The sequence below is a fragment of the Canis lupus genome, chromosome 32 (genome assembly GCF_003254725.2).
Source record: "Canis lupus dingo isolate Sandy chromosome 32, ASM325472v2, whole genome shotgun sequence".
NCBI lineage: Eukaryota > Metazoa > Chordata > Mammalia > Carnivora > Canidae > Canis > Canis lupus.
In genome coordinates this window covers 36,477,932-36,497,146 of record NC_064274.1, presented here as the reverse complement: position 1 = coordinate 36,497,146, position 19,215 = coordinate 36,477,932, and the positions used below count along the sequence as shown (strand labels likewise).

General features: G+C 36.5%; 2 long non-coding RNA genes across 2 annotated transcripts in view; one reads left to right on the top strand and one right to left on the bottom strand.

The window, feature by feature from the left end:
* Positions 1–3,260, bottom strand: part of LOC125754170 (uncharacterized) — a 30,139-nt gene extending 26,879 nt beyond the window's left edge. Inside the window, exon 1 of the long non-coding RNA XR_007407708.1 lies at positions 3,094–3,260. This is a non-coding gene — a long non-coding RNA (uncharacterized LOC125754170). The remainder of the gene's footprint in view (positions 1–3,093) is intronic.
* Positions 3,261–4,966: 1,706 nt separating this feature from the next.
* On the top strand, positions 4,967–9,009 carry LOC112671706 (uncharacterized). The gene is made up of 2 exons (XR_003143807.2): positions 4,967–5,155; positions 7,769–9,009. It is a non-coding gene; the product is annotated as an uncharacterized LOC112671706 (long non-coding RNA).
* Positions 9,010–19,215: the final 10,206 nt, after the last annotated feature.

Below are 19,215 nucleotides of genomic sequence, written 5' to 3'. Positions count from 1 at the left end.
AACTTGTAGAATATGACTGGAAAATTTGTGTTTGTGTCCATTCATTAAAATAATGAGATGTTAAATTTATGAAAACTTAGAAACTGTGGAATAAAACACTGGAGTCACTAAACTATAAATCTATAAATAGCTACAAGGTAAACAATAAGTAAAGATATACTACTTTTATGGCTTAGGAAAAATATTCTTGCTTAAAGCTAGAATAAAAATACATTCAAATACAAAAGACCAGATTCATGAACTGCCTAAGGTCAAATACAATGGTATTGCTCTGAAGACACATACATTGGAAAGAAACTGATCAAAACATTTATTTTATAACATTTCTTTTGATGGAAGTAAGATACTGTATGGCAATATTTTGTCCAGGAGGATTCTAATCTTGAAACATTTTATTTCTAAGAGGGAAAAAAAAAACAAAAGCAACTATCAGAATCATATATTGTTCTTTCATAGAAAATAGTTGTCAAGTTCTGAATCACACAGCCCTAATCTTTTTTTTTTTTAATTTTTATTTATTTATGATAGTCACAGAGAGAGACAGAGAGAGAGGCAGAGACATAGGCAGAGGGAGAAGCAGGCTCCATGCACCGGGAGCCTGATGTGGGATTCGATCCCGGGTCTCCAGGATCGCGCCCTGGGCCAAAGGCAGGCGCCAAACCGCTGCGCCACCCAGGGATCCCCCACACAGCCCTAATCTTAAACTATTTTTGCAATCATGGAAATTAGGAAAGAAGAAAATGAGGAAAAAGAGGAAATGGTGAAAAAGGAAGATTTTAAAAGAAAGAGAAAGAGGGTGAGGGGAAAAGGGAACAGGGATTGGGAATGACAGAGATGAAAGAAGAGAAAAAGCAAGAAATGAATGAACCCTTTCCTCCTGATTTGTCTCAATGGACATTTGGAAGAGGACACACTTGCAGTAAAATGTGTTTTTTTTTTTTCTGACTATTTTAAATACAATCTTTTATTTATGGTCAAGGATTATCTTTCTTTCCCTCTCACATGGTTAATAACTATAAATTACTATTCCATCAGGGTTATATTTTATTAGAGTTCCCACCATCCTGAATTGTCCAGACAAGATTTTGAGTCTCCGTTGGCCAGCATCAGAGGTTTCGCTTATTCTGGACTGACATTGGGTTAAATGCTTAGATTCATGTTCTGCCATGATTTTGGCAGTAGTATATTTAGTGACTTCAAAAAAAATATGTCCGAGTCCTGACCTCTGCTACCTGTGAATGTGCCCTTATTTGGAAATAGGGTCTTTGCAGGTGTAATTAAATATCTCAAAATGAGATCATCTTGAATTTGGGGTGGGCCCTAAATCCAATGACCCATATCCTGTGAGAGAGATTCAGATGCAGAGAAAGTGCTGTAAGGATGGAGACAGGATGGAGTGTTGTGTATATTAGCCAAGAATTATCAAGCATCCACCAGAAGCTGGGAGAAAGGTGTGGAATAGATTCCTCCTCAGAACTTTCAGGAGGAACCAGCCCTTCCAACATCTTGATTTGGGACTTCTGGCTTTCAGAACTGTGTGAGAATAAATTTCTGTTGTGGTAAGCGACCAAGTTTGTGGTATTGTATTACCACAGCTCTAGGAGACAAATGTAGAAGTATTATTTAAGACCCCACAAAACCTGTGGGGCAAGTTTAAAGTTCAGATGACTCCTTGGTGATTCTTCCTCTATCCACACCCCTGTCAGACTGCTATCACGCTGCAGTTTCACAATGATGACATTTAGTAATTATCTAATTTGGGGTGGTCATTAAAATTGGCCTCTAAGGCCTGTATTTGGTTTTTAGTACTAGGATAAAGACAGACACATAAACCAACAGAACAGAAGAGGGAGCCTAGAAATAAACCTTTGCACATACAAACAATGGAGTGAAAGGCAACCTACATAATGGCAGGAAATACTTGCAAGTCTTGTACTGTGTGGAGCTAATATCTGACTCCATAAATAACTCCTACAACTCAACAACAACAAGAGCAAATAACCCAATCTAAAAATAGCAAGACTTGAATAGACGTTTCTCCAAAGCAGACATACAAATGGCCATCAAGCATATAAAAAGATGTTTAATGCAGTAATCTTTAGAGAAATACAAATAAAAATGTGATATCATCTCACAACCATTAGGAAGACATTATAAAAAAGAAAACCAAAACCAATCAAATAAACACAAAAGCAGAAAATAGCAAGTATTGGTGAGGATGTGGAGAACATTGTGCACTTCTGGTGGGAAGATAAAATGGGGCAGTTGCTAAGGAGAACAATAGAGAGTTTGCTCAAAAAATTAAAAATAGAATTGCTATATGGTCTTGCAGTCTTACTTCTGAGTGTATATCTGAAATGGTTGAAAACAGTATCTGGAACAGATATTTGCACACCCATGCTCATTGCAACTTTACTCACAGTAGCCAAAAGGCAGATGTAACCCAAAAGGTCCATGAATGAGTGAATAAAGAAAATGTGGTACATACATACAGTGGAAAATGGGACATCCTTATAAAAAAGGAAAGCCTGAGACATGCTACAATATAGATGAAATTTGAGGACATTATGCTAAATTAAATAAGTCAGTCACAAAAAGAAAAATACTGTCTGGTTTCAGTATATGTCCAGCTCATAGAAGCAGAGAGTAGAAGGTGGTTGCCAGGGGCTGGGACCAGGGGTTGGTGGGAAGAAAAGAGGAGTTGTTCAACAGGTACTGAGTTTCAGCTTTGCAAGATGACAATTTCTAGTGACCTATTGCATAACAATATTTGTAGAGTTAACACTCTAAACTGTATACTTAAAAATGACTAAGATTGTGATTTTCAAATTAAAAATAAATAAGTAGATAAATCTAAGACCTTATCAATCCTCTAATACAAACAGAAAAAAAAAGAAGAAGAAGAATTCTGGATAGTTGGATGATATATTAATTAATTAATTCAAACTAAGTTATTTGTAATGGCACAGGTCATTAGATATTAAAGAAAATAGAGTACACATTGAAGCAATGTGAACAGGTTCATCGAAAAATCTTATATTTCTTCTACTAGTACCTGATACTTTACTAGATATAGAAGCAGAAACCACTTACTCTGCAGCCAGCCCATAAACTCAGCATCTGATGCAATGTTTTATATTAAACACGGCTATCCATTGCTGCATCCGGCCTTCCTCCTGCGATGTGTGTCAACATCACTACCCCGAGCCAGCTCTCTAGAGCTGTGCTCCTCTGACATGTCTCTAAGTCATAGCAGAGCCAAGCCGATCGTTTATGCACAGTGCAGAGTGTACTGGGCAGCTTGCCTAACATATGCCGTGCTATTGCCTTTTTGAAAAAATGTAGCACAGAAACATCTCATGTCCTTTTCTTTATAAACACCATTGGTGACATTTTATTTATCTCTTCTCTCCCAGCATTATAAAACTTACCTGCTATTATATCAGGGAGCCTCTGATTATGATTATGATTGTGCCATCTTCTGACAACAGGCTGTGGGAGTGCTGAGACACTGATTGGAACGCGACCCCTTTTACAGATTTGGGACAGAATGGCGCAAGAAGGCAATTCCCTTGTCAGAATCTTCAGGCTCAGGGTCTGAACCTATGAACAAGGATTGTTGTCACCTTCTTCAGAATGAACAGGCATCTGGGATGTGCATTACTTCTATTTTGATGACTCTGCTAGCACCTTGTTCTGTTAACATGCGATGTACACCATTTACATTGGGAAACTGGTTCTCAAGTTTCTGTAATAGCTGGTGTTCAGGCACTTTTTAAAGGATTTTTATACCAGTCACATTTGCCTCAGAAACATTTTAAAAGTGAAAGATTCTATTATTAAATATATGTAAAAGGTAATACTGCAGCGTATCATTTAGGACATCTCAAATATTGTTTTGATGGAAATCAGTGTAAATAGCAACATTGTTTCTATCAAGGACATCTATTCTTGACATATATTTATGTTGCTACTGAGAATTATATAGACCAGATTTCCATAATTTTATTGTCGATGAGAAATTATTTTATATTTGCTTGGGTGTCACCCATCTCCCAGACCACAGGACACTGTTCCCCCTTGGCTCTATTTTGCCTGCTTCAAGATTGAACATGTCAGAATGTGTGAATCCAGGGAAGAAGGACACTGACAACAAACTCTGCAATGGGTCTCAGGGGAGCTATTTTAAACAGCCTTGGTTTCCAAAGTGAAGGACACGTTTAGTTATTAAACAATAGCTTTTCAGAATGGGTTCTCCTTTTTGCTGCTGTCAACGTTGGCTTTGTCAGAATCCTAATCTCAACAGCAAAATGTGGTATCAGTAGGAGCAAAACATTGTAAGAGCCAGCAGATTTTCAACAAAGAGTCCTGCCAGCCCCACCTACCTAATTTCTGGGGCTCAGTAAGAAATGAGAACATGGGGCAGCTTGTTCAAAATGCAGAAAAAAGATGTCATGAAAGGAACACATGGAGGTTTTTCCATTTTTTTTTCTGCAGTGTCTCTCAGACTTCTCATGTTTTTATGTGCTATTTAATGTCAGTCTGAGTAAAGAAAAAATAATATTTGATTAACATGAATCTTACTGTTCATTATTATCTTGTACGATGGCAGTTTGAAATGCAATGTAAGATCATTTTACTCATATACAAAATTCCCAAAATCATACAGCTTGTGTCTCATAGCTTGTATATGCATGTGTATTCCATTCTTAGCAGGACAGGGAAACACTACACAAGCCAACTGAAATGTTTTTGTCTTAGTTGTTTATACACGCACAGTCAACCAACACCTTCTACTTTTGGCTTGCGATGCAGAAGAATAGAAAGGAAAGGAATTATGGGTTGCCCTCCATTTTCTCTTCCTTCTGTGTCATCATTTAAGTGGTTGGTTAAAACAGCAAAGTAATTTATGAGTAAGAAAGAATACCACAGGATTCCTTGGTTGTCGGTATTCTTAGAACCCCATTGTCTTCTTTAAGCAAAACCGAGATCTGTTTCAGGGGAAGAGCCTGGCCTTCCAGTGCTGTTGGGACCCACGCTTAGTCATAGACCTCACCTACTTACCTTGTCCTTGACCTGAGTATAGCTGAACTCCTTTCCTATGAATCACTGGCTCACTGGAGTCCTGAGCTCGAGCAGCCTCTTGAGCACATACGTGAGTAAGAAAATCTCCTCTGCTCACTCACTTACCTCTTCTATTCTCTTACTATGTTTAAAAAACAGAATTTCTGAGACAAAAGGTTTAATCATTTTAAGGCAGAAACAGCAGAGCTTAAAACCAGGCAAGGGGCCCTCCTTAGTTCAGGACCCTACCACTTACAAGTCTATTGGTCCCATACCCTTGAATTCAGCTCTCAATGCTGTATTTATCCAAAAATGATTCAGCAATAATTTCATTTTGGAATCACTGCAGCATATGATTTTGACAATAAAAATGAATGGTATTCATTGTTAACAGCTCACTGTGTACAAAGTCAGGGAAATTTGAGCAAAACACTAACAGGTAGTTATAAAGTAATGTAAGTTCTGTCCCTAGCCATAAGCCTGGCAGGCAGTAGGCACTCATAATTATTTATTTCAAAATTTTATTATTTAATTGAATCAGGTATCTTGTCATGGCTCATTTTCATTCCTTTTTATTTTTAGATTATTGCGTGTTTTTAAAAATAACTCCCTGTTAAATAACAAAATAACTAAAGACTCATACCCAGAATATCAATAATTATTTAACTTTTCTTAAAATATGAAGGGTTCATTATATTTCTAATTTAGTAACAGACTTCATTTTAATTAGTTGTTTTTCTGTTGGTTCCAGAATTCTACCAATGTTACAATTTTTAAAATATCAATTTACGCTGAATTTTTTTTTTCCTATGTGCATGTTTTTTTCTTTCTTCCTAGATATCCCCAAGCTTTAGGAGAAGCTTACAAATTGTAATTGACAGATACCTCTAGCCCTAAACTTTTCTACAAATCCTTGTTGACATCCACCAGGAATATAATGAGTCCAATGCAGCCTTTGGGTGTGTATGCATATCCATTCCTGGTGTATGTAATCATCTAAAATGCCCTGTTTTGAGATCTCCATGTTTGGGGCACTTGTCCAAAATTCAGGAATTTCAGGTCAACAATGCATATTTTCTAAGCCTTTTTCTTCCACTGAGGCATAAAAGAACATTTTAATTTTCTGCTGACCATAACTATGTCATGAAAACCAGAAAGCATTTCCCTGGGCCTTCTCTCCATCTGTCCAAACCATTCTACCTCTCCTGCAGCCACTACATGTTGGCACTGAGTATTTTTCAAGGTTCTCTTCTTCCAGAGTTCCTGATGGAAAGGAAATTCTTTCTCATTGGAATTCTCCTGATGGAAACTACATTTTTTTTCAATTTTTGCAGAAAAGAGTAAGGGATGGTCACTGAGAACTCGTTCAAAGCGTAAATTCTTCTCTCTAGTTTTATCCCAACTAAATTACGGCTTGAAATTCCACTCCCCCAAGAAAGAAGGACTTTCAACTTCTAATATGAGATAAAATGTTCTTGTGGCATTTTTATAAGCTTTTATTTATTTATTTATTTACTCATAAGACACAGAGAGAGAGAGAGGCAGAGACGCAGGCAGAGGGAGAAGCAGGCTCCATGCAGGGAGCCCAACGTGGGAGTCGATCCCAGTTTCCCAGGATCACGTCCTGAGCCGAAAGCAGATGCTCAACTACTGAGCCACCCAGGCATCCCTTTTATGGCATTTTGATCACTTATCCTATTTTATGGCATTTAGGAAAAACTCGAAGTTCGGAAAATAAACTTTCCCCTTTCAAGTTTTTGCAATGGAACAACACCGTGTTATTTTGCCTAAAGTCGTTTTATAAGGTTCTATTTTGAAAGACAAATGTAAACACTATTTTTGTTTCCTTTGCTGGTCTCTAACATCCCTACAAAGGATTTAATGCTTCTAGCTTTGGCCTGAAGTGAGTAAAAATAGTGAACTCCATTTATAAGTGTGAATCCATTACATGTTTTTAATTTTCTTAAGATTTATTTATTTGAGATGGGTGGTGCAGAGGGGGAGGGGAGAGAGAATCCCAAGGAGACTACCCACTGAGTATGGAGCCTGATGTGGGGCTCCATCCCACGATGGAGATCGTGACCTGAGTCCAAATAAAGTCAGATGCTTAATTGAATGCACCACCCAGGTACCCCAATCTGTTAAGCTTTTTTGAGCATTGACCAAGACAATTTTAATATTTACATCAGCTTAACTAAACTTTGGATGGGTTTGTTCCTGACCATAGGTCACTGACCTTCCCAGAGCTTTTACTTGGAGAAAACTTGCGATTGGTAATTCTTTCTCTGTCCTTTTTAAGTGTATATAAATATCCCTTCCAGTTTTATAACCCAGGACTGAATTTCTCAAGGACGTGAAAATCATCTCTTTGAAATGTAAATAGAAAGGGCATAGCATCCCTATCTCCCCAGGCTCGGTCACTCCCCAGGATAAGAGTCTAACTTTGCTGGGTGCCAATTAGCAGACACAGAGGGCTTAATTACAGAGAAAAACATTTGCCAACTCAGAAATAATCCAATATGCTCACATTTCATTGGTCAACCTCCTCCTTTAATGTTCTCCAATACTTCATACTAGCTCACACCAGGGGCTTAAAAACTCCTCTACCTTCTGTTTTAGCATAGTTGAATTTACTACTGCAATAGATTTAAATAAAGTCTTCCTTGCCTGTTTAACTTTATCTGGCATAATTTTGCTTTGACAGCAACATTTGAAGACCCATAAATCTTAGGAGGGAAGAGCAAGAGTCCCAAATTCATCTGTTCAAAAACCACAACCATGGCCAGACTTCGAAGATGAGTTTGGAAAAAACTCTGTTGGATGAAAAATGTTCATTGTGGACATAAAGGACTTGACTTCCCCTAGTTGTTTTTCCCTACCTTCTTTGATGAAACTAAATTGTCCATCACTGGCTGCTATACTGGAAGAGCAATTTCTCCCTCTTCTGAGAACTATTCATGACCAATTACTCCTGAAACTAGCCAATACATCCTTGTGATAAACCCTTTAAGAACCACACCTTCCTTCCCCTAAGGTAATATAATCCTGTGGAATTGCCTCAGTATTTAGAGTGAAGGCTCATGTTTAATGATGCCCGGGTAATTTTCTTGTAGCTCTACTATGAATAATCTGGTGACATTTCTATCAATGAAAAGGTTTGGTAGAGCTACCATTACTATTATTGCATATTTCTTAAAGGATATAGGAATGCAGATAAATTTGACAAAATATATTTTAGAGGCCATACTTTTTCATGCTTATTTTAAAATATTTTGGTCCTTAAACTGTCATTCTAATTTCATCTCATATTGTATTACAAGTTTAGATGAACCTAAAAGATTTATTCTTAACCAGGGATGATTTTTGTCCCTATCTCCCAGGAGACATTTGGCATTGTCTGAAGACATTTTTAATTGTAGTGACTGGGAGCGGTGGGGTTACTGATATTTAATAGATAAAGTCCAGGTACACTATACAACATTTTACAGTGCACAGGACATCCACTTGCAGCAAAGAATTATCTGGGGCAAAATGTAGATAGTGACAAGGTTGAGAAACTCTGGCCTAGAAGTAGAAATGTCTTGATTTTTGTCAATACTTACGCATTTTAATGAAGCTTGAGTAAGTTAGTTAATTTACCAGGCACATTGTCTCTTTGAAACCATTTTAAGATTAGCAGCTTTCTATAAAAATTAACACATTAATGGAGAATCTCATTCTAAGGAGAACTAGATCAGAATTTGTATGGTGAACTAGTTCAAAATTAGTTTCAGAAAGCTGTCTAGTGGGCTTGATACATGATAAATGGAAAGGCAAACATAAACTCTGCACCAATTTTACCTGAATATTTATATATTGCTTTCTGTAAGCAAAAATATTTCACCAGCAGTGGGGCTAAGGATCACAAAATAAAGAATAAAAATAAAAAAATAAAGAAAACAAAAATTTAAGTCTAAAATGATTTTCTTCCTTTTTTGTTGAGAGAATTATTTTTCACACGGATAGAAGTCTAACGTGTTAATCTCCCAGGAAAACATTTTCAACATTGAACCTTAGATTTACTGTGTAATACAGTCATATTTTACAACTTTAATAATTTCAGTTTTTTTTGTTTCACAAGAGAAACTTTTCTCTGTTGAAATCTCCTCTTTGATCCCATGAGAAAGTCTCAGTGCTAAGTTGTCTTTTAAAAGATATTTCTTTCCAATAGATTGAGGACTTGTAAATGCCCAAGAGTTGAGTATGATAATAGATGGATAGGGGAATGTGCTGGAATCTCGGAGGGAAACAGACATACTTTCTTAATACCATGGGAACACTAGCCTAAGATTCACCGGCCCAGTGCATTCAATTTCCTTCAGCTTTCCATAGTCTCTAGGTTATAGATTATTTTATAATGTCAGTTGCCTTGCTGGAATAAAGGGGCCGTTAGGAGGGAGGTTTGCCTTTCTACATTCTCTACCTTGAGTGGAAAATTTTGAATGAGTTGCATGATTTTATCAAAAGAATAGTTGAAGTTTATTTTTTCTATCTAAGGTATTCTAAGTAATATATTTTTGAAGAGATGACATGTTACTTATTATTTTATTATTTATTATTATTATTTATGAACTAGCACTTACATTTAATTAGAAAGATTTAAAAATAAGATTAATATTTGATGTAAGACTATTTTCCCTAAAGCTCTCTAATATTTTAAGAAAACATCTCATTTCTCCTAAAATTCAATGGTTTATAGCTTTTGGGAGGGAACATTATGGGAATTGTAGCATGTCTCTTAATGACAATTCTGATCGTAGTAATTCCATTGTTTGCCTTGTCTATGTTCTATAATGTATTGTCAACAATCAGAAGCCAGAAAGAATAAAAGGCACTAAGAGATAATGGGAGTTCCTATAGCAGCATGATCTCAGACCATAGAGATAAAGAATTCATGTACAATAAACCTGCTTATTGGGATTTTTAGGCAAGATAAATTTTCAGAGTCTTAAATGTAATCTATTGATGAGTAAAATGTCATTATAAAAGGTATTATATAAGTCAGATACCATTAAAAAAGATTTGTTTTCAATTTTGTTTTGTGGTCACATAAGAAACAATGGAATATGTATCCTATGGACTTTTGAACTCAGTCATTTTTATGGATACAGTGAGGACTTGAATACTGCCAGAAAATAACAGAGACAACTAAACCTATTAATGTGCCCTTACTCCAGGCTCTAAAGCAATTTGATGGAAATTACAAATGTATTTTCAGTCACTAATTGTTTTCACATGTGTGACTGTCTGCATCTTAGGGATGGGTTTATAACATTTCAAAGGGGTGTAGGGGGGACTTCTTTTTCAGATATTTTCCTATTTAATTTTTAGTCAATTTATCTACCTGTCTTCAGACTTTGATTGTCTAAATATAAGTATTTTCATGAAAATAGATGATTAAGAAATTTAAATGCCCTTTGAATGAATTTTTACATTTTTTCTAGTATTTTTACTTTAAAATATAGGTTTATTTGATCAATGATGATCAATGATATTGCCACTTTCATTATGTTTTCAATATTTTATTTGCATTTTTAATTCTATAGAAACAGGATTTCCAGTGGCATTTTAAATATAATTTCTACCACTTAAATTTCTGCTTTCAATGCTAAATAAAGCTTTAGAAGAAATCATGTGCAATCTCAGGCATATTCAATGATGTGTTTATACATAGAAAATTGAATTAAGATGCTAAGAATCATGTGTAAGTTTTCAAAACCATCTCAGAGATTGGAAAAACTCCTCTCAGATTTAGATAAAAGAATGAAAATGCTTCAAGTTGCAATAAAGTGACAAAAACACTCCCATACGCACAAGATTGCAAATTATTAAAAATAAAGGGTTAGAAATAAGCATTATTGATCATTTTGTCTTTTTGATCAATTAGTTATTATGATCAAATTTTGAATCAACCGGTACTCTTTCAACTATTTCGCCTTGAATTGAGTAAAATAAATTTATTTTGCCACTGTCAGCCCTGGAATTTCAAAGCCACCAGGAAAGAAAATTCTGTTTGAGGCAACCACTCATAAAAATTCTCCCGAGGGGGATCCCTGGGTGGCGCAGCGGTTTGGCGCCTGCCTTTGGCCCAGGGCGTGATCCTGGAGACCCGGGATCGAATCCCACGTCGGGCTCCCGGTGCATGGAGCCTGCTTCTCCCTCTGCCTGTGTCTCTGCCTCTCTCTCTCTCTCTGTGACTATCATAAAAAAAAAAAAAAAAAAAAATTCTCCCGAGGGAATTATCTTTTTCTCTTTATTCATTGAGGAGTAGTTTGGGATTACCTCAGAATTCTCAGTTTAACAGTACTTCAGAAATGAAAGATATCTACCATATATTTTTGAGTTACAATAGCACTTTCTCAGAAAATTGTGTTTTGTAGAGAAAACCAGCACCACAACAATAACACATCTCCATGAAGTTGATCCTCATTATTCACAATAGTGAATGGAAGTGATACAAGGGTTTTACCAGCTATCTGGGCATCCTTTAGTCCAGACAAATTGACAAATGCAAATATCCATCAATGGCATCATATAACAGGCTACTAGATGCAGTCTTGAGTAAAAATGATTTTCCTAATGATTAAACCTTAATTAAGAATAACACAGGTAGGGCAGCCCCAGGTGGCTCAGCAGTTTAGCATCACCTTTGGTCCAGGGCGTGATCCTGGAGACTGGAGATGGAGTCCCACATTGGGCACCCTGCACGGAGCCTGCTTCTCCCTCTGCTTGTGTCTTTGCCTCTCTCTCTTTCTGTGTCTCTCATGAATAAATAAATAAAATATTAAAAAAAAAGTATAACACAGGTAGTATAATAGTTAAAAAGTCTCAAAATCACAACTAAACAAGTGGGATGGCAGATAGTGTTCTTGGAGAGGTAAGCTTGATGTCATAGAAAATAGTTATTTTTAATAATTTTATGCATATTTCCTTTAGACTTTAAATAATTTAGATTTTTGGGAATTCTATGAAATGGTCTTGAAATTAATAGGGGTAGTAAATATATTAGTATATCCAAAAATATTATTAATGAAAGACCACTAAGACAAACTTGACTTACCAAATTTCACAGTAAGTGATGAAGAATTTATAATGTAATCAAGAAGGTATTGATTTAGGAGAAAAACAAGTAAATGTGTAAAGCAGAACAAGGCATCCATAAAGATATTTTAGTATGTATGAAAAGTTAATATTCAATATAGCTGTTAGTTTAATTAGTAAGCAAAGAATGGGTTAGTTAATACATGTCGCTGGAAAAACTGATAATCCATGGTTTTTTTTGTTTGTTTGTTTTTAAAGATTTTATTTATTCATGGGAGACCCAGAGAGAGAGAGGCAGAGACACAGGCAGAGGGAGAAGCAGGCTCCCTGATGTAGGGGAGCCTGATGTAGGACTCAATTCCAGGACCCTGGGGATCATGACCTGAGTTCAAGACAGTGAGCCAAAGGCAGATGCTCAAACACTGAGCCACCCAGGTGCCCCCATGTGTAATTATTTAAAAGTCAACCTAATGCCAAGCCTTATCACAAAATATAAATTTGCTGTGGATTAAATCATTAAGTATGAAATCTCCTGAAGTGATTTTGTGTCAGGAATTCTGACAGCAGGGATCCCTGGGTGGCGCAGCGGTTTGGCGCCTGCCTTTGGCCCAGGGCGCGATCCTGGAGACCCGGGATCGAATCCCACGTCGGGCTCCCGGTGCATGGAGCCTGCTTCTCCCTCTGCCTATGTCTCTGCCTCTCTCTCTCTCTCTCTCTGTGACTATCATAAATAAATAAAAAAAAAATAAAAAAAAAAAAAAGGAATTCTGACAGCCTGTTTTTATTGGATGAGACCATTTTTTATTTACCAGTGCTGGTATTGTGGTGTCTGAATATAGATCCACAAAGTAGAAAGAACATTGCTTATGGTAACACCACCTTCTTGTCTAGGAAGGAAGAGGAGAATCCTTCCAGATGGCAAGGCTGGAGGCTAGAGTGGAAATAAAACTGACCTAGAGGAAAGAAGAATCAAAAAAAAAAAAAAGAGGAATAAAGTAGGAACCAGCACATCCTACCTAGGGATGGTTGGGGCATTGAGAGAGGGAGAGGGAGATTTCAAAGGGCTAGAGGAATACCTGCCCAATTTTCCTATGTCCATATTGACACAATGTGGTGCAGGAGAAAAGAGCAGAAAGAGCAAAGAGAAGTGTCTGCTCAGGCTAGGTCTCCTCATTTCTTTTCCTTACTAGTGGCAAAAGACTACAAAAAGGTCCTGTATGCTATGAGGAGCCTCATATCAGACAGCAGACTTGACTGGTGAGATACCAGAGAAAGTTCATCATCAAAGAGCTAACGGCCTTTTAACTGATTCCTCCAGGAAAGATCTGGAAGCCAGGGGTCTTAGGACTTGCAGCCAGACATCAGCAGCTCTGCACGCAGACCAGTAAGAAGCAAGAGATGCCAAGGCAGGAAGTAGCTATTGGATTCCAGGGAGCTATCGCCCTGCCCTGAGAGAATAGACTGAACAGTTTCTTTTACTGCAAACGCTCCAGCTCAGGTTCAGTGAGGAGAAAGTTTGATTCCCACACCAGCTTAAAGAGGCCAAACACAACTGGTGATCAGGGCATCTTTCAGAGAGTGGCTGGACCCTCTTCTTGAAAAAATAGGTAGTATTTCTCTGTCCTTATATGCATCAGGAAGTGAGGAGGGTGTGGGAGTACGCCAGGGGCAGATTAAGCAGATAGAACATTGAATTGACTGCAAGAAATAACTCATTTAAACCACAAAGGGGGGTTTAATAATGACATATATAATTCTCTACATTTTTGTCTTTCCCTTCAGTCAGTAGAAATGAGAGTTTGTGAGGAAGATATTTATTATTTTTATTATTGATAAATTCCCTTAGAGATATTTTGCATACATGGATTCTACTAAAATATTCTATCTAAATATTAAAGTCATTAAATTTTAGATTGAATTATCTAAATTCTAAATTCTACCTAAAATTTTGATCTAAATTCTATCTAAAAATTAGATAAACTAATATTCTATCTAATATTAATGTCATTAAATTTTACCACTGAGGGGCGCCTGCCTGGCTCAGTGGGTTCAGCATCTGCCTTTGGCTCAGGTCATGATCCCAGATCCCTGGGATGGAGTCCCAAGTCAGGTCCCCTGCTCAGTGGGAAGTCTGTTTCTGCCCCTCCCCTGGTCCCTCATGCTCTTTCTCTCTCTTGTAAATAAATAAATAAATAAATAAATAAATAAATAAATAAAATCCTTTAAAAATTTTGAAAAATAAAATTTACCACTGAGTTTTTACTGCTTTTATTTCAAATGTTACTTCAAATGAAAAATGTGAACAAAAGCTATCAGGTATCAAAGAGATACAGAGACATCTTATATACCCAATAAATGAGTATTTAGTCCTAATCTCACTAAATGTATAAGTTTAACATTACACTTTTTTCTTTCCTTTGTCTTTTTTTTTTTTTTTTTTAAGATTTTATTTGGTCAAGAAGAGAGTCTGTCACTACTCCCTAAGAGTTTGTATAGTTCATGTATACTATACATATGTATACTACATGTATATATGTATACTATAATATATATTATATACACATATGTATATAATATATACAATTATAGAGAATTGCTTATAATTATATATATATATAATATATATATAAATATAATTGGAGACAATCCAATTACCAGCATGCTATTTTAAAAATGCCCCTTAAACTCTAGAAAAAACTTTGATACTAAAGGTGATGTAAGTTCTTCATTTGGGTTAATATTGAACCCCAAAGGAACCACGTGTTGTATGGACATAATACATCTTGTTGTATTTTACTTAAAATGCTTTCTGGCTATAAAGAAAGAACAAACAATAAAACTGAAACAATATGGAAATAACACAAAATCTAGCAGTACTGTGATATTAAAGTTTGTGTGTGTGTGTGTCTCATTGGGCCGACTGAGGCTTTGTACCTATTTTATATCTAAGGAGAAACTATTGCAATTAAAGTAGCTTAATTTGGGTTTCTCAATGGGTTGACAGTCCACAAGACCAGTCTCAGGTTTGATCATTCAATAGAAGGACTCATAGAACTCAGAAACTGTTATAGTCACAATTACAATGTATTATACATAAAGATTACAAATCAAAATCAGCAAAGAGGGTTCATGGGGCACAGTCCAGGCAAAACCAGACTCAAGCTCCCAGCTACCCCTTTCTATTGGAATCCTGTGAGGATGCACTTAATTCTCCCAGCAACAGTGTATAACAACTTGTGCAAAATGTTTCCAAACTGGGGAGCTCACCCAAGCTTTGGTGTCACAGGTGCGGTGCCTGGGTGACTCACCTCAGCTACTCAGATTCCAGCCCCCACTCACCATTACAGGCACTTATGGTCTATCACATTGTTAGGTAGGATATACTTATCCATTCATAGAGCATGGCCCAAGCCTACAGGCAAACCTCCTATGAGGCGGAATATTCCAAGGACTCAGGTTTTTTTCCCAGGAGCTGACTGAAGGCCTTTCTTTGGAGCATGCAGGGTAAAAGTTAATGCTTCCCTCACCAGTGAGCCAAACACCGACAAAGGAGATGCCATGACTAGGCTAAAGTGTCATGATTAGGAGTGTCATGACCAGGCTAAACTAATCAGAGCTCACTCCTGGATCTAAGGAGTTTTCCCAAAATTATATTTGTTGAACCAAGGAGAGAGGCATGGAATGGGCATTAAGTCTCAGTTATAACAGGAAAATTTCCCCCAATTGTTAGCATGGAATAGCCAAACATAAAAATGAAAGGGATAAAGAAACTGGTTAGGGAAAAAAATGGCAGGAATAAATATGCTAATGAACAGAAACAATATTTTCAAATGTCTTAAAGATAAAACTACTTCCCTATTTGGGGAAACTAATGATTCATCATCAGAGTATTTGTTTGTTTGCTTTTTTTTTTTTTTTTTTTACTTTGTGCCTTACTCAGGCACTAAGTAAAGTATGAAGATAGTACATACATTATGCAAAATCCTAGTCATTAAATCTCTTTTACATCAAATATTAGATATATGACCTTGGGTAGCTTCTTTAATCTCTCTAGTCCTCAATTTTATCATCTCTGAAATCAGATGATGATCCTTACACTGTAGAATTTGTATAAACAATAAACAAATAAATAGGGATTTGTCAAATAATGTACTTTCTCAAAGTTGTGTTCAGGATGAATGGAATTAGTCTTGTTTTAGCACACAGATACTAAGAATCAGATTCTTGAGTAAATCAATGTCAAGGTTAGGTAATGGCTCAGACACCTCGGCCATTAAACTTTTACAGGTGCTATTTACCTACTTTTGTTTTATTGTGGAAATAATGTTTTTTTCTTTACTTAATTATATGAAATGTATGGATTCTTTATTTTGGCACAAGAAAAGATCTAGATTTCAACTAAAATCCAAAATATCAAATTATTCATAATATTGTCTCTGGGTGTTTGCTAAATCTGAGTCTGCCATCCTCATGCTACGTAAAGCATTTGGGTTTATTCCCTCAGGTTAGAGAAAAATGTGAATGTTCTCTCCTCCAGACATTTCCTCTTACCTGGGATTTGAGGCCCATGTGCTTCCATCTCTCTCCCCCCCTTTTTTTTTCCATCTCTCCCTTAATGATGTTTTCTTTTCTTCCAATTTTGCCCCTTCTTGCATGATTCTTCAATTATTTCCACACTAGTAACTGCCCTCCTGAACAATGTTGATGGAACTAGAGGATATTATGCTAAGTGAAATAAGTCGAACAGAGGAAGACAATTATCATTTGATCTACTCATATGTGGGATATAAGACACAAATAGCGGATCATAGGGAAAGAGAGGAAAAAATAAAACAAGACAAAATCAGAGAGGAAAGCAAACTACAAGAGACTCTTAATTAGAGGAAACAAACTGAGGGTCACTGGAGGGGAGATGGGTGGAGAGATGGGATAACTGGGTGATGGGCATTAAGGAGGGTACATGATGTAATAAGCACTAGGTATTATATAAGACTGATGAATCCCTGACCTCTACCTCTGAAACCAATAATACACTTTATGTTAATTAATTACATTTAAATTTAAAAAATTCTCAAGATTCCATCTTAAAAAATCAAGTGCCCTTCTCCAAGCTTTATCATTTTCTAACAATATTACATATCTGCACTTCTCAATTGATAGAGGCCTCAGGATCATTGAAAGAATCAATGAGAAATAGAAAAATTTTAAAAGTAACAGAGAAAAAAAAAAGGAAAAGAGAGAGAGGGAGGGTGGGAGAAGGAGGGAAAGGGAAACAGAGACAGAGACAAAGACAGAAACAAAAAACAGAGACTAACTCTAACTAACTCTAGAGAACAAACAAACCTATGGTTACCGGGGAAGAGGTGGGCAGGGCAGGGATGGGTGAAAAGGTGATGAGGATTAAAGAGAGAAATTGTGATGAGCATTGGGTGATGCATGGAGGTGTTGAATCACTATACTGTACACCTGGAACTAATATAACATTGTGTGTTACCTATACTGAAGTTAAAATACTAACAGAGAAGTATCAGAGAAAGAATGACATGAGCAATCTCTTTCCTGCCCCACTTCCTGCCAGACACACGGAGACAAAACACTGTAGAGAGTGGTCAGCAGTATTTAAGACCAAGGAAATGGGATCCCTGGGTCGCTCAGCGGTTTAGCATCTGCCTTCAACCCAGGGCGTGATCCTGGATACCCGGGATCGAGTCCCACGTCGGGCTCCCTGCATGGAGCCTGCTTCTCCCACTGCCTGTGTCTCTGCCTCTCTCTCTCTCTCTCTCTCTCTCTGTCTGTCTGTCTCTCAAACATAAATAAATAAAATCTTTAAAAAAACACAAAAGATAATTATTGATAATTAATAAAATTAGCCCTCTATTTTGCATTCCCATTACCAACAACAGTAACAACAATGTATTACTTCTGCAAATAATCCTTTGTGGTTTTAATAAAGAAGCAAAAAGAATTCAACAGGGTAAATTTATTTATTTATTTATTTTTTTAAAGATTTTATTTACTCATTAATGAGAGGCACAGAGAGAGAGGCAGAGACACAGGCAGAGGGAGAAGCAAGCAGGCTCCATGCCGGGAGCCGGATGCGCGACTCGATCCCGGGACTCCAGGATCGCGCCCTGAGCGCCATAGGCAGGCGCCAAACCGCTGAGCCACCCAGGGATCCCCTCAACAGGGTAAATTTAGAAGAATGTTGGAGGGAATATTTTACATGAATACAATGTATATCATATTTTGTGCAAAATATACATTTTATCATTAGCAAAAGTATAATTTTCTTTGGGAGAAATAGAATGATCCAAGTGTTCATTCCCTTGTACAAGCAAAGGAAATAATTCAACATGCATATACTGAAATATTCTTTTATTTAAAAATACTTTCTCCTATGATCTTTAATATTGCATTTTTAAAGGCAACCCTAAAAGACATGTATTAACTTGCTGGTAATTATTTGTATATTACATCATGTAAAGCATAATGTATTGTGACACTTGTAAAGTGTTATATTGAATACTGAATTAAACTGGATAGATTCCAAAAGAATATTTTATTAAATTTTCTTGCTAACGTATTACCTTGACACGAAGAGTTTAAAGTTAATGAAGCTTGGCCTTTAGATAATCCAGCTAAATAAAAAATGTTCCTCTCTATTGTACATTTTCTTCTTTTTCCCTTCTCTTTCTCCTCTCCCTTTTCCTTCTTCTCTTTCTCTTCTTTTTGTACTTGGATTCAAATACACTGTGTCCTAAAGCCAAAAGCAAAAATTTTTTATAAGATCTGTATCTTAATTTCTAAGAGTTCCCAAAGCCTCATTTAATATTAACTTTAGAAGGACTTTACACCCAGTCAACAGTTTCCTTATATCATTTTGAAGTTGGAGAAGATACTGTTTCATTGCTTGGTAGAATAGACCCTATTAAAATATCAATCCTGTTTTTTAAAAAGACCGCATTTGTACATGAGTGGAAGAAACATTTATAAAGCAAGCTAAAATGTGAATATAATGTAAGGGGAACTTTATTCTATTTGGATTCAATTAGTAAGTTGTTCTTTTGATTA